This window comes from Triticum aestivum, chromosome 3A (assembly GCF_018294505.1).
Source record: "Triticum aestivum cultivar Chinese Spring chromosome 3A, IWGSC CS RefSeq v2.1, whole genome shotgun sequence".
NCBI lineage: Eukaryota > Viridiplantae > Streptophyta > Magnoliopsida > Poales > Poaceae > Triticum > Triticum aestivum.
Window position 1 is genome coordinate 463,950,103 of NC_057800.1, and position 14,809 is coordinate 463,964,911.

Genomic DNA, 14,809 nt, shown 5'->3' on the forward strand with positions numbered 1-14,809 from the left:
ACTCCTTAAGAAAGATAAAAAGTTTGAGTGGACCCCACAATGCGAGTTCAGCTTTCAGGAACTGAAAAGACGCCTGACATCTGATCCTGTACTGGTACCACCAGATTTCTCCAAGGACTTTATTATCTATCGCGACGCCTCGCGACAAGGACTAGATTGCATACTCATGCAAGATCATCAGGTAATTGCCTATGCTTCACGGCAATTACACCCACACGAGGAAAATTATCCCACACAGGATCTAGAGCTTGTAGCTGTAGTCCATGCACTTAAAACTTGGCGACATTACCTCCTCGGTAATCGTTGCGAGATCTTAACCGATCACCAAAGTTTGAAATATATCTTCACCTAACCGGATTTGAATCTCAGGCAAAGACATTGGGTCGAGTTGATCTCGGATTATGACCTAGGAATAACTTACACCCCGGGCAAAGCCAATGTCATGACTAATGCGCTAAGTCGTAAATCTTATTGTAACCACCTGATGTTACAACAGAGTCAACCACTTCTCCACGAGGAATTTCGTAAGCTTAATCTTCACATTGTTCCTCGAGGATTCCTATCCACCCTAGTGGCGAAACCTACCCTTACGGATCAGATCATCAAGGCACAGAAGGTAGATCCGGGAATCTCCCGTATTAAGAGAAACATTAAGAAAGGAGTCGCGAATTGTTTCTCCGTTGATGATCAAGGTGTCGTATACTTTGGAAACCGCTTAGTGGTTCCCAAGGCACGAAACCTGAGGTGGCTGATCCTTAAGGAAGCTCATGAATCCCCTCTCACCATTCATCCCGGTAGTACTAAGATGTATCGAGACCTACGCCAGAGGTTTTGGTGTACTAGGATGAAGAGAGAAATTGCTCAATATATTGCTAGTTGCGACGTCTGTCGTCGTGTTAAAGCAGAGCATCAATGGCCTGCTGGCACCCTTCAACCTTTGGCTATTCCTGAGTGGAAATGGGATAAAATCAGTATGAATTTCATTACTGGGTTTCCCAGGACCAAGAGAGGGAATAATTCTATCTTCGCCGTGATCGATCGTCTTTCCTAAGTAGCCCATTTCCTACCTGTTCGTGAGAGTATCACCGCTAGCCAGCTAGCTGACCTATACATCTCCCGAATAGTGTCTCTTCATGGTGTCCCATTGGAAATTAACTCAGACCATGGGAGTCTCTTCACCTCTCGATTTTGGGAAAGTTTCCAAAATGCTATTGGAAGTCGTCTCTCTTTTAGCACTGCCTTCCATCCTCAATCCAGTGATCAAGTAGAGCGAGTAAATCAAATTCTGGAAGATATGCTCCGAGCTTCTGTCATCTCATTCAGAATGGGTTGGGAGAAATGCCTTCCATTCGCGGAGTTTGCTTATAACAATAGTTATCAAGCTAGCTTGGGCAAAGCTCCTTTCGAAGTTCTCTATGGACGAAAATGTCGAACGCCTCTTAACTGGTCAGAAACCGGGGAAAGACAACTCTTTGGCCCGGATATGATTCAGGAAGTAGAAGAGCAGGTTCGCGTTATTCGTGAGAAATTGAAAACAGCCCAATCTCGTCAAAAGAGCCAATATGATCGTAAACATAAGCTCATGACTTATGAAGTCGGCGAGAAGGCTTACCTTCGGGTTACTCCGTTAAAGGGAACCCATCGTTTCGGTATCAAAGGCAAATTGGCTCCTCGTTACATTGGACCCTTTCGCATTCTTGCCAAACGAGGAGAAGTTGCCTACCAATTGGAACTACCTCCGCATCTTTCCAGAGTTCACGATGTCTTCCACGTTTCTCAACTCAGGCGTTGCTTCGCGGATCCTATCCGTGGAGTGGACCACGAAACGCTTGATCTACAAGATAACCTCTCATATCGGGAATATCCCGTTCGTATCCTTGATCAAGCCGAGCGTACCACTCGACGCCATAACATCAAGTTTCTCAAGGTTCAATGGTCACACCATTCCGAGAAAGAAGCCACTTGGGAACGGGAGGATCGTCTTCGACTCGAGTACCCCACCTTCTTCCCAACAGATCCTGAATCTCGGGACGCGATTCTTTTGAGTGGGGGTGAGTTGTCACATCCCTGCTTTTAGTCATGCATTAGGATTGGATGAACTTGTGAATCATGTTTAAATTATTTTAAACTTGAAATGGGGCCTAATCAACCCCAACCCCCCCTGAAATTGCTAATTTCCAACAATTGGAATTTCAATGAACCCAAAATGCCCTTCATAAAAGCCCACCATTTGTGGTTCTGGTTTAAACCTCTGCCAAAAATGGTCTTGCAAATTATGGAGCCATTCTGGATTTTTAAACAAGCCATAAGTATTTGAATTTGGGCATTTTAAATACTATAAATATTTTAAAGTGCTCAAATACTCTTGGAAGTATTTTTAGGCAGTTGAGAATATTTTTAAATGTGCCTTTGAATATTTCTAGGATTTTAGAAACGGAATGGTATTTTAATCATTTCAATACACAGAGCAGAGCAAATAAAAAAGAGAAAACAAAAAGGAACAGAGGACTTACCTGGAAGCCCACCTAGCAGGCCCACCTACTGGCCCAGCCCACCTCCTGTGCCAGCGAGCTGCTTGCACTCGCCAGCACAGGCAAGTAGCTGCTCGACGGCGAGCACAGCATGCGTGCCACGCAGCTGCCCGCCGCCTCGCCACTCCCCTCGTCGAGCTGTCGCCCTGGGACGCACCCCCACCTCTCTCCCGAGCTCCCAGACACACTCGCTCTCTCTCTGGTTCCCTCTCTCGCCCTCCCCGACGTCGCCCGAGACGTCACCGTCGCTGCCGCTCGTCGCAGTCGCGTCCAACACCGTCCCCGCGCTCTCTCACCATGTCCAGATGGTTCGTCGTTGTCGACTACGTCAACTAGCCAAGCCGCACGACCCCAGAGCCCCTGCAACGTCGCCGTCGTCTCAACCTCAGGCCGCCCGTGATCGCCGTCGCCGTTCCGACCGCACCGAGCCCTTCCCGAGCTCGCTGACCCTCCCTGCGGCTTTCCTGTGAGCTGTTGAACCTCCCCGTGCTTTTCGTTTCGCCCCTAGAACACCATAGACGCCGCGCCTCTTGTGCCCGAACGCACCGCCACCTGACCACGTCGCCGGCGATGCTCTAGTGACCATTTGGTCACGGGCTTGTTCCCGTCACACTCCCCGCGCGGCGTAGATGCTGTAGGTTTTTTCGCCATGCCGCCTAGGCCACTGCAGCCACACGCACGAGCTGACCCGAGCTTCGGCCTCCGCCAAGCTCGTCGCCGGCGATGCTCCGGCCACTTCCCGGCCATGCCATCACCATCGCTGGATGCGGGCAAGCACCAGCTTCTCGTAGCTGCTCTCCGCGCAGCAAAGGGTGCCCTGTGGGCAAATCCCGTAGCACGCCACCGCGTCTGGCCTCGCCGGCGGCTAAACGCAGGGAGGCGCTGACCGCTAACCGGCGAGGTTTGACCCCGCCGAGTCAGGTTGACTTCCCCCTCTCTCTCACTGACATGCGGGCCCTGCTCGATTAATTACTCTGTTAGTGCTAATTTACTAGGTTAGTTTAACTAGTATAGTCACTGACTAGTGGGCCCTGCCCAGTTAATTAGACTAACTGAACGTAGTTAGTGCACAGAGTCACTGACTAGTGGGCCCCACTGGTCAGGTTTGACTGGCCCCTGGCGCCTTTGACTCGCTGACGTCACAGTGACGCAGTGCTGACGCAATTATTTAATTTCTGGATTTATTTTCATATAGGAAATTCCAGAAAATAGCCTAAACTTCTAAAAATCATAGAAAATCAACCATAGCTCCAAATCAAACAAATTATATATGAAAAATGATCAGAAAAATTCAATCTATCCATATGTAATGGTTTAATGCATGAAAAAACACTTTAACCTTGCTGTTTAGGTGAAACAAGCTAATACACTTATTATGCATAAGAACTTTAACTTTCATTTGAATCTTTGATTCGAATGAACCCATTTCAACTTGTTTCACATTGCATTAGGCAGGACACATCATTTTGCCATGTCATAGCATGCATCATATTGTTGCATATTGCCATGTGTTGATTATGTTCTGTGTGTCCTTCGTGGTAGGTTCTGCCTCCGAGGATATCTCCGAGTATCCAACTGAAGGGCAGTACCCTACTACTACTCCATCAGGCAAGCAGCCCCATTGATCATATCGATACAATCCCATGTTCTCGCCTCTGCTCTCATTTACTGCATTAAGACAACAACGTTTCAAACTGCTGTGTGCTGCGGTAGTTGAACCCTTATCCTCTGCATGACCTGTCATTGCCACAGTAACTAGATGAAACCCACTAGCATGTGTAGGAGTTGATTGAGCCATGTATGTGTTTCCTACCTTGCTATGCCTGCTATGCTTAGAGTTGTGTCAGGTCTGGTTCATCTGGGTGATGGGCTAGAGTGAAATGATTATGTCGGTAATGTGAGGAATGTGTTGAACATGATTTGGTAAAGGTATCGATGAGAGGCCATGTAGGAGTACATGGTGGGTTGTTTCATTGAGGCCGTCCCTAAGAACTGAGATCTGTATGTGTGATTTAAGAATCAGCTACTACCATACATTGGGCCCGAAACCAATGGACCCTCTCGGCTTCTTAATCACCCTAGTACTCTGTCCAGGAGTTGCAATTAGTTTCTGGTGTTTGTAGGTTATGTGTTGGCGGCCGTGCGTAGCGCTGACCCTAGGGGTGGGCTATGTTGCGGTAGATACACCGTGGCACGGTGTACCGAGTCACCCGTTTGGTGTCTCGGGAACCCTGTTCACATCGTTCGGGGCCGTATGTGGAAACCTCGGCCGGACTCCCTGCGGATGGAACCTGGATAGGCGATAAACCTGGACTAGAGACTTGAGTGTTTAGGTAGGCCGTGGCCGACACCCTCGTTGGGCTTCCGCTTGAAGGTTGCCGAGTACATGTCGTGTAAACGACGGTAAGTGGTGAGAGCGTGTATGAAGAAGTACACCCCTGCAGGGTTAACATCATCTATTCGAATAGCCGCGTCCGCGGTAAAGGACTACTTGGTTGCCTATACAGTTCATAGACAAGTTAATGGTTACTACTAAAAGACTCAAGATAAGTGTGAGTACCGAGGATGGCCCTCTCGTAGGATGACGAGGGAGGATCCCCGGTGGAGTATTGTGTTGGTGATTAGTGGACTCGTGTGCGAAAACTATTTTACTAGTGGTGTCTCGTAGGATAGCTTAGCCAAGAGTCAAAGCTGGCTTGCTGCAATAACTCCACCACCTTCTTGAGAATGAGCATGTATAGTAGGTTCTGATGTAAGACTTGCTGAGTACCTTTGTACTCATGTTTGCTTAATTACTGTTTTCAGACGACAACACCGCCCCCTCCGATGGGTTTTATGTAGATCTCGACGTCGATGAGTGACTTGCCACCCAGGTGGTGATCCTGGCCATGGAGGGCCCTATGTAGATAGACAGGCTTCGAGAAGCCTTCTTTCTTTCTAGTGTCTGTACTCAGACTATTTGCTTCCGCATGTGCTTGTATGCTTGTATGACTTGAGTGTCGGGTCATGTGACCCCTACCTGTATGAACATGTTATGTATGGCTCTCTGGAGCCTTTAAATAAAGTACTTGAGTTGTAGAGTTTTGTTGTGATGCCATGTTGTATTTGCACATATCGAGCATATTGTGTGTATGATTGAAATGCTTGGTATGTGTGGGATCCGACAATCTAGTTGTTTATCCTTGGCAGCCTCTCTTATGGGGAAATGTAGTCTAGTGCTCCTTGAGCCATAGTAGTCCGCTACAGCCCGGTTCACCGGAGTCCTGCTAGCCCAGCACTACTGCTCAGGACACTTGACTGGCCGGCATGTGTTTCACTTCGTTCCTATGTCTGTCCCTTCGGGGAAATGTCACGCAGTGACTTCCGGAGTCCTGCCTAGCCTGCTACAGCCCGGGTTCCCCAGAGTCCTGTTAGCCCAGTGCTACAGCCCGGATTCACACGCTGATGACCGACATGCTCGATGTGATTCATGTATGTCTGTCTCCATAGGTCTGTGCCGCTTTGGGTTCACGACTAGCCATGTCGGCCCGGGTTCTCTGTCATATGGATGCTAGCAACACTATCATATACGTGAGCCAAAAGGCGCAAACGGTCCCGGGCCATGGTAAGGCGACACCCGTGGGGATACCGTGCGTGAGGCCGCAATGTGATATGAGGTGTCATCGGCTAGATCGATGTGACTTGGAATCGGGGTCCTGACATATTATATGGCTAGAAACTCACTTAATGTCTTCAAAAGGTCAAATGAATCATGAAAATTTCCAGAATTTAACATGACGGTTGTATTAGTGCATGTTAATGGTACAAAAAATTTAAGGGACATTCGACGAAGCGAGCGCCAGTTTGTCATCAAACATGCATTATTCTCTCTCGAAACCACGAGTCTTCTCGTGAGATGCTTCGAATTTGTGAGAGGTGTGTGTTAAAACATTCATCAAAAAGGCCAATTCTTTTACCACAACATCTTGGTGTCATGCCATGACATCAAGAAAGGTTTCATGTATTTCTGATCATTTTTTATTTTTTTAATTTAAAATCCATGGTTCTCAATATTTGTGTCCAAGCCATGACACCAATATATTTGAAAATTCCTTCCAATTTACCGCACAAGGCATTAACTTGCACACAAGGACACAAATATGATTTTCCAACCCATGATGGTTTGTTGTTGCTTGTACATGTAGTTCAAATTGGAATTACACCATTATATGTTTACAAACTCACTTAATGTCTTAAAAGGTCAAATGAACCCTGAAAATTTCCAAATTTTAATGTGAAAGTTGTATTAGTGCATGTTAATCATAGAAACAAATTCAAGGCCATACGAGGAAGCGATCTCGGTTCGTCATCAAACATGCATTGCTCCCTCTCGGAACCACGAGTCTTATCATGAGATCCCCTGATTTGTGGGAGGTGCGTGTCAAAATTTTCACCAAAAAGGCCATTTTTTACCACGGCATATTAGCACCATGCCATGACATGAAGCAAGGTTTCATGTATTTCTGACCATTTTTGATTTTTTTTGGAATTTAAAAGTCATGCTCAATGTTTGTGTCCAAGCGGCGACACCAATAAATTGAAAATTCCTTCCAATTTATTGCACATGGCATTAACTTGCACACAAGGACACAAATATGATTTTCCAACGCATGATGCTTTGCTATTACATGTACATGTAGTTAAAATTTGAACTACGACCATTATATGGTAGAAACTCACTTAATGTCTTAAAAGGTCAAATGAACCCTGCTACTTGTGAGCTGCGTTGGGATTTCCCCAAAGAGGAGAGGATGATGCAAGTTAATGGTCATAGGAGAACCACGCAACACCTTGTTAGCAGTACCTACACACAAAATGACAAATACTTGCACCTAACGCAAGGATCAAATCTCGTAGTGATAGATAGATAAATAAAAACACATAATCAAATAAAGTAAATAAAATTGCAGCAAGGCATTTTTTGACTTTAATACATGATAAAGATAGACACGGGGGCCATAGTTTTCACTAGAGGCTTCTCTCTCAAATAAAAAGCATACGGTGGGTAAACAAACTATTGTTGAGCAATTGATAGAAAAGCGAATAATTATGGCGATGTCAAAGGAAATGATCATGTATATAGGCATCACGTCCGAGACAAGTAGACCGACTCTTTCCTACATCTACTACTTTTACTCCACACATCAACCGCTATCTAGCATGCATCTAGAGTATTAAGTTCATAAAGAACAGAGTAACACCTTAAGAAAGATGACATGATGTAGACAAAGTAAATCTAATCAATATGAATAAACCCCATCATTCTATCCTTAATGGCAATGATGCAAATACGTGTCATGTATCATTCTACCACTGGGATTGAGCACTGCAAGATCAAACCCACAAAGCACCTCTCCCATTGTAAGATAAATCAATCTAGTTGGCCAAACCAAACAGATAGATCATAGAGAAATACAAAGCTATAATAATCATGCATAAAAGAGTTCATAGAAGACTCAACTAATATCCATAGATAATTTGATCATAAACCTACAATTCATGGGATCCCAACAAACACACCGCACAAAAGTATTACATCGAATAGATCTCCAAGAACATCGAGGAGAACATTGTATTGAAGATCAAAAAGAGAGAAGAATCCATCTAGCTACTAGCTATGGACCTGTAGGTCTATGGTAAACTACTCATACATCATCATAAGGGCGACAAGGTTGATGTAGAGGCCCTCCGTGATTGATTCCCCCTCCGGCAGAGTGCCGAAAAAGGCCTCTAGATAGGATCTCACAAGAACAGAAGCTTGCGACAATGGAAAAAGTATTTTGGGTGGATCTTTGTTGCTTTCCCGATTTTAGAGAATTTATAGAGTCGGAATTAGGTCAATCGGAGGAACGAGGGGCCCACGAGGCACTTGGGCACGCCCAAGTAGCTCGTGCACTCCTTCATCTTCTGGCCTCATTCTGAATCTTCTAGTGTCTCTTATGTAAAAAAACACAAAAAAGTTTTGTGGCATTTGGACTTTGTTTGGTACTGATTTCCTGGAAAACCAAAAAGAAGCAAAAAAACAATAAATAGCACTTGGCACTTAGTTAATAGGTTAGTCCCAAAAAATGATATATAATTGCATATAAAGCATCCAAGATTGATACTATAATAGCATGGAACAATAAACAATTATAGATACGTTGGAGACGTATCAAGCATCCCCAAGCGTAATTCCTGCTCGTCCTCGAGTAGGTAAATGATAAAAACAGAATTTTTGATGTGGAACGCTACCTAACATGTTCATCATGTAATCTTTCTTTTGTGGCATGAATATTTAAGATCCGAATGATTCAAAACAATAGTCTATAACTTGACATAAAAACAACAATAATAAGGCATACCAACAAACAATCATGCCTTTCAAAATATCAGTGCTAAAGAATGTTATCCCTACAAAATCATATAGCCTTGGCATGCTCCATCTTTTTAACACAAAGCATTTATCATGCACAACCCCGATGACAAACCGAGCAATTGGTTCATACTTTTTAACGCGCTTCAACCTTTTCAACCCCCACGCAGTACATGAGCGCAAGGCATGGATATAGCACCATGGGTGGAATAGAGTATGGTGATAGAGATAATATGGAGAAGACAAAAAAGGATAAAGTCTCACATTGACGAGCCTAATCAACAGCTATGGATATGCCCATCAATTGATGTCAATGCAAGGATTAGGGATTGCCATGCACCAGATGCACCAAGAGCTATAAGTGTATGAAAGCTCAAAAAGAAAACTAAGCGGGTGTGCATCCAACTTGCTTGATCATGAATACCTCAGGCATTTGACGAAGCCCATCATTGGAATATACAAGCCAAGTTCTATAATGAAAAATTCCCACTAGTTATATGAAAATGAAAGCATAGAATACTCTCTATATGAAAAACATGGTGCTACTTTGAAGCACAAGTGTGGAAAGGATAGTAACATTGCCCCTTCTCTCTTTTTCTCTCATTCTTTTCTTCTTTCTTCTTTTTTGTTGGGCTCTTTTTGGCCTCTTTTTTTATTTCCTCATTTGGGACAATGCTCTAATAATGAATAATTATGATCATCACACTTCTATTTACTTACAACTCAAAATTACAACTCGATACTAGAACAAAATATGACTATATGAATGCCTCTGGTGGTGTAGTAGGATGTGTAATGATCTAGCGTAAGATGTATAAAAAATGATGAACTGTGGCTGAGCCACAAATACTATGTTAGCTATATGATCGTGTGAAGCAATATGACAATGATAATGTGTGTCATAAAAATGGAACGATGGAAGTTGCATGGCAATATATCTCGGAATGGGTATGGAAGTGCCATAATAAGTAGGTATGGTGGCTATTTTAAGGAAGATATAAGGAGGCTTATGTGTGATAGAGAGTATGATATCATGGGGTTTGGATGCACTGGCAAAGTTTGCACCACATCTCAAGGTGAGAAAGGGCAATGCACAGTAAGAAGCGGCTAGCAAATAGCGGAAAGATGAGAGTGCGTATAATCCATGGAATCATGTTAGTCATAAAGAACTCACATACTTATTGCGAAAGTTTATTAGCCCTCAAAGTAAAGTACTACTACGCATGCCCCTAGGGGATAGATTGGTAGGAAAAGACCATTGCTCATGCCCGACCACCACTCATAAGGAGGACAATCAATATTAAATCACGCTCCAACTTCTTAGCATAACGAGAGACTATACATGCATGCTTCAGGAACCCCAAACCTTAACACCAATATTCTTACTAAACCACAATTACTCACTAGCACTGTTGGAAATATGCCCTAGAGGCAATAATAAATTGGTTATTCTCATATATCCTGTTCATGATAAATGTTTATTATTCATGCTACAATTTTGTTGACCGGAAACTTAAATACATGTGTGAATACATAAACTACACCATGTCCCTAGTAAGACTCTACTAGACTAGCTCGTTGATCAAAGATGCATGGTTAAGGTTTCCTAACGAACATGAGTTTTCATTTGATAACGGGATTACATCATTAGGAGAATGATGTGATGGACAGACCCAACCGTAAGCTTAGCATTAGATCGTTTAGTTATTTGCTATAGCTTTCTTCATGATAAGTATCAGTTCCTTAGACCATGAGATCATCACTACAAAAGAAAGACACACCTGTGACATTTTGGGCCAAATGATTTTTTTCTGTCATGCTTATGACACTTCTATGATGATAATTATGACAAAACCTGGTATCATCTTAGATGTGGTGGGCTCTTACTTCTATGACAAAAAATCATGATAGAAAATGGTATTTTCGTCCTGGGCGGGCCGAAGACGCAGCTGCATGACATTCTTTGGGCCGTCCATGACGGAAAAATCATGGTAGAATCGAGGGCGAGGAAAATATCAGGGAGTTCCCGGTTAAGGTGGGTGGTCGGGGCCGAGCGATGCACGGAGGGATTGCGCGTTTCTCTTGTACACGTATGCGCGTGGGTGTGAGGCGTTGGGCTCTAACTGAACCCGAGCGATTGCACTGGCTACGCATTACTAAACCCGAGCGATCAATCAATCCCTGGCTGTTAACTGAACCCGATCGAGCGATTCCTTCACTAGTGCTGCTAACTGAACCCGATCGAACCTGCTGCCTCTTGATGAACAGTGAGCGTTGTTGGGGGTTGGATGAATAGTTCCCAATGGGGGTTGGATGAACAGGACCCCGTGGTAGTAGAGGCCGCTGCCGCTAGATGAACATGACCGCGATCAAGAGGAGGCCGCCACACACCCGAGCTGGTTGGGGATGGGTGAACAGGACCCCGTGGAGGGCTGGTTGAATAGGACCCCCTATGGAGGGCTAGTTAAACAGTAGCTGGTGGAGGCTGGATGAATAGGACCCTGTGGTGAACAGTAGCTGGTGGAGGCTGGAGGAAGTCGACGGTGGATGAACAGTAGCCCGTGGAGGCTAGAGCGAGGCAGTAGATGGTGGATGAACAGTAGCCCGTGGAGTCCCGTTTTGTTGTACGCCACACCCCTCCCGATGAATAGGACCCCCACCGTAAGCGCTCCAACACAAGTCTGTTTCCTCCGTTTTGCAGTACACACACCCCTCCCGATCAGCAGCACCCCGTTTCGACCATAGGAGCTTCCAGAAGTCCGTTTCCTCCATTTTATGGTATGCCATACCCCGTTTTAGCTATTCCATCCAAACCCGTTGGCTCCCGATGAACACGACGCATTCCAGCCCAGTTTGTTCCCTCCCGATGAACACGACGTTGTTTATCCATTCCGATCCAGTTGGTTGGCTGCCGATGAACAGGACGTCGTCGCTGTACGCATTCGAGAGCCCGCCCGTATGTATGTACGTACGTGTACACAATATAGACGAGACTGCCTGAACAGCTACCTCTCCTTACTAGGCCACGGTTCATCGTGGCAGAAAGACCAATGGACCAGTATGTATGTGCACGTTTGCGACCAAAATGATAACGCTACGTACGCTTCGACCGGGTGGGTCCCAGCTGTTAGGGAGGATAAGGAAACACTTCCTTGCGTGCAAAGATATGATGGTGGGTCCGAGCTGATAGGGGGAGGATTCTTTTTTGCGATTAATAAGGAGGCACTTCCTTGGGTGCAAAGATGTAGCTGGTGGGTCCATCTGTCAGCCTCACCGCGTACATTCCTCTTCCGATGGCTGTCGTTCGTTGACCATGTTGACCACATCGCGCGGACAGCACCATGCGGCGGACAACGGTGAGGCAGGGAATGACGCATATCCTGGGAACATGCGGAGGGTAGTACGAGGGTTGACTGGTTTGGCAGCGGTGTGAGGCTACCATCACCGCAGAATAACAGGGGGTGTGGGTGAGTAGAGGGATGGATTGGCCAGCGATGGGAGTAGTAGGGGTGGTGAGTCCTGCACGGTAGCACAGCCGGCCACGGGAGGCAGGAGCACATGGTGGTTTGGACGACTGGAGCAAGAAAATCAGAATTTGAAGAAGCAGGACGACCGTTGGATGTTAACAATCCAAAAGTCACTAGTGATAGAATTGTTTGTTTACTAAGTTGACAAAGCCCTGCGTACGCGTCAACTTAGTAGGGCCACAAGTTAGCCTCCAAATCTGGTGGGCCCCAGCTGTCATGGGGAGCACTCATTATTTTTTGCTTAATAAGGAGGCACTTCCTTCCGTGCCAAGATACAACTTGTGGGTCCTAACTGTCATTGGGAGGATTCATTCTTTTTGGCGTAATAAGGAGGTACTTGCTTGTGTGCGGCCATGGACCATGTGGGTCCCAACTATCAGCCTCTCCATGTACATTCCTCTTCCGATGTTGTTGTTTGTTGACAATGTTGACCATGTCATGCCGAGAACACCAGCGCGATGGACGACGGCGAGACCCGGGAAGGGAATGACCCGGAGGCGGCGAAGCCACAGTAGTGGAGGGATGTGGGTGAGTAGAGGGATGGCCTGGCTAGCGGTGGGAGTAGTAGGGGGCGGTGGCCTGCGCGGCTGCACATCCGGCCACAGGAGGCGGGACCAAGCGGTCCTGCCGGTGCTGGATTTGGCGGCTGGAGCAAGAAGATCAGAGATTGAAGAAACACGACGGCCGTTGGATTGACATCCAACAATCACGTCTACTAGAACTGTTTGTTGACGTATATAATAAGTGAACAAATCTTGCATACACGTCAACTTAATAGGCCCACAAGTCAGACCATTCCCTATTTTTTTAATAATTTATAGCTCATTGCAACTTCTTATGCAATTTATTGCAATTCGTTCTTTTGTTGTCCAGGGCCAGGGTTAAAAATGTAAACGAAATTTTGCATGTTTTGGTGGGGTCCAAACTATTTTTAATACCAAAATGTTGAGCCAGATTTAAAGTACTTTGAAGGTATATTTAAATTAGGTTAAAGCCCAGTGAAATTGGAATATGAAAATGTGAAAAAATTCAGAAATTTGAAAGTAATTCCCAATTTGTCATTTGTTTTTTATATTTACAGCCCATTTCATATTACTTTCAAGATTTGCAGCCGTCTTGAAAGAGTTGCAGCCCATCAGGGCATAGAAAAATAAGTAGGCCTTGATTGGGTATTCTTCAGAAAAAATAAACTGGGCTCATTTTCACAAAGAAAAAATAGTTGGGCTGGTCATGTGGTGAACATAAAATATAAGCCTGGGCTATACGGGCCACAACCCAGTTGAAACCCTGCTCCATCTCAACAATCACAAAAAAATACTGCTCGAGCAGATACGTCCCAGGTGTCAGTCGATCTTGTGCTGTTCTCTTGTCTATTGACTATATACGCTGACAAAGTCGTGTGTCCTAGATGTCAGCAAACCAATAGGAGGAATCATTTTCTTTTTCTATACGCTGACAATGGAGTATATAACAAAAAATGAGGAACTTCCATGCGTATGGCCATGGATATGATGGGCCCCTACTATCATCCTCTCCACGTACAGTCCTCTCCTGATTCCTCTTGTTTGTTGACCATGTTGACAACGCGAGAAGGCGGCGCCACGACGAGCGCACCAAAGCGCGCTGAGGACGACAACAAGGCCTCAAACGTCGGCGTTAACGATTTAGGAGACGGTGGGGGTGGCGATGCGTGCATTGAGGCGCAGGCAGCCATGGGAGGCGGAAGCAGACGGCCCCACCGGTGCTGGTTTGGTTTTGGCGGCTGGAGGAAGATAGGACTAAAGAAACATGACAGACTGTAAAAGCAGCAGGAGTACTTAACAACCTTAACTGAAACCAGCAGGGGCACTTAACAACCATAGCTGAAAGCAGTATGACTACTTATAGAGGTTCAACCGTACAAAGCACGCCTCAAATAGTGCTACTTTGCCTAAATTTAACCAAGGGTGAGGCCACCAAGCCCTAGAACAAGGCCCAGGCGCCACCTCGCACATCCACAACCTTTTGAAAGCGGCTTCATCTCGCAATGTGGTCAGTAAACAGGATATTCGCTTTAGAGCCATGGAAAATCATGAGCATAACCTTTTGTCCTATTCTCCAAGATTGATGGGCCTTCATTATTTGAGACCACCCATGAATAAGTATCTTTTCACCTGCAAGGGAAATGGAGTAGGTCGACATAAACATCATGTTGTGACCAAGCGCAAGTCTGACCTGACCATGGTCAGGCATTTGTATAGGGACAATAGAACTGGACAGTTTCTGTTTCAAGAAGATCACAGCTGTAAAATTGTGTATAAGCAAGAGTTTATGACCAACATATATAATAGAAAATAGCTCGTACCATAAGTTTCTCG